Consider the following 2,150-nt stretch of genomic DNA (forward strand, 5'->3'; position numbering starts at 1 on the left):
GTTTGGGGCCAAACGTGCCAGGAAAAGAGTTCGGGGCCAAACCTGTCAGGAAAAGGGTTCGGGGCCAAACCTGTAAGGAAAAGAGTTCAGGGCCAAACCTGGAAGGAAAAGTGCTCAGGGCCAAACCCGCCAGGAAAAGGCTACAAGGCCAAACCTGCCAGGAAAAGGATTCGAGGCCAAAACTGTCAGGAAAAGAGTTCAGGCCCAAACCGGCAAGGAAAAGTGTTCAGGGCCAAACCTGACAAGAAAAGAATTCGGGCCCAAACCTACCAGGAAAAGGCTAAGGGGCCAAACCTGCCAGGAAAAGGATTTAAGGTCAAAACTGCCAGGAAAAGAGTTCGGGGCCAAAACTGCAAGGAAAAGGCTTCAGGGTCAAACCCGCCAGGAAAAGGCTATGGGGACAAACCTGCCAGGAAAAGAATTCGAGGCCAAAACTGCCAGGAAAAGGGTTTGGGACAAAACTGCAAGGAAAGGGGTTCGGGGACAAACCTGCCAGGAAAAGTGTTCGGGGACAAACCTGCAAGGAAAAGTCTTCGGGGCCAAACCGGCAAGGAGAAGTGTTTGAGGCCAAACCAGCAAGGAAAAGGGTTCAGGGCCAAACCTGAAAAGAAAAGGATTCGGGGCCAAACCTTCCAGGGAAAGGGTTCGGGACCAAACCTGCCAGGAAAAGCGAATGGGGCAAAACCCTCCAGGAAAAGAGTTCGGGTCCAAATCTGCAAGGAAAAAGATTTGGGTCTAAACCTGCAAGGCAAAGGCTGCAGGGCCAAACCTACAAGATAAAGGGTTTGGGGTCAAACCTGAAAGGAAAAGAGTTCGGGGCCCAAACTGGAACCAAAAGAGTTCGTGGCCAATCCTGCAAACAAAAGGCTGCGGGGCCCAAACTGGAAGCAAAAGGATTTGGAGCCAAACCTGCAAGAAAAGGGTTTGGGGCCAAACCTGCTAGGAAAGGGGTTCGGGGCCAAACGTGCAAGGAAAAGTGTTCGGGGCCAAACCTGTAAGGAAAAGGGTTTGAGGCCCAAACTGGAACCAAAAGGATTTGGGGCCAAACCTGCAAGCAAAAGGGTTGGAGGCCCAAACTGGAACCCAAGGTTTTGAGGGCCAAACCTGCAAGAAAAGGACTGTGGGACCAAACCTGCCAGGAAAAGTGTTCGGGGCCAAACCTGCAAGGAAAAGGCTCCGGGACCAAGGCTGCAAGGCAAAGGCTGCGGGCCCAAACTGGAACCAAAAGGGGTTGGGCCCAAACCTGCAAGGAAAAGCGTTCAGGGCCAAACCTGCTAGGAAAAGGCTGTGGGTCCAAACCTGCAAGGAAAAGGGTTCGGGGCCAAACCTGCAAGGAAAAGGGTTCTGGGACCAAACTGGAATCAAAAGAGTTGGAAGGTCAAACCTGCAAATAAAAGGGTTCTAAGTCAAACCTCCAAGGAAAAAGGTTCAGGGCCAAACCTGCCAGGCAAAGGGTTTGGGGCCAAACCTGCAAGGCAAAGGCTGTTAGGCCAAGCCTGCCAAGACAAGGTTTTGGGGACACAACTGCAAGGAAAATGGTTCAGGGCAAACTTGCAAGGAAAAGCATTCGAGGCCCAAACTGGAACCAAAAGGGTTCAGGGCCCAAACTGGAATGAGAAGGATTCAGGGCCAGGCCTGCAAGGCAAAGGCGGGGGAACAAAACTGGAAGGAGAAGAATTGGGGACCAGGCCTGGAAGGAGAAGGGTTGGGAGCCAGGACTGCAAGGCAAAGGCGGGGGGCGGGGGAAGGGTGGCGGCCCAAACTAGAAGGAGAAGTGTTCGGGTCCAGGTCTGGAAGGCAAAGGCAAGGGGGACCAAACTGGAACGAGACGGGTTCGGGGCCAGGCCTGGAACATGAAGCATTAGGGCCAGGCCTACAAGGCAAAGCCGGATGAACCCAACTGGAACAAGAAGGGTTGGGGACCAGGCCTACAAGGCAAAAGAGGGGGCACCCAAAATGGAATGAGAAGTGTTCGGGACCAGATCTGGAAGACAAAGGCGAGGGACCCCAAACTGGAATGAGATGGGTTCGGGGCCAGGGCTGGATCGAGATGGATTGGGGCCAGGCCTGGAACGAGAAGGGTTGGGGGCCAGGCCTGGAAAGGCAAAAGCCGGGGGGTGGGCAAAACTGGAATGAGAAGAGTCCGGGGC

The sequence above is a fragment of the Ornithorhynchus anatinus genome, chromosome 1, assembly GCF_004115215.2.
Source record: "Ornithorhynchus anatinus isolate Pmale09 chromosome 1, mOrnAna1.pri.v4, whole genome shotgun sequence".
NCBI classification, from domain to species: Eukaryota; Metazoa; Chordata; class Mammalia; order Monotremata; family Ornithorhynchidae; genus Ornithorhynchus; species Ornithorhynchus anatinus.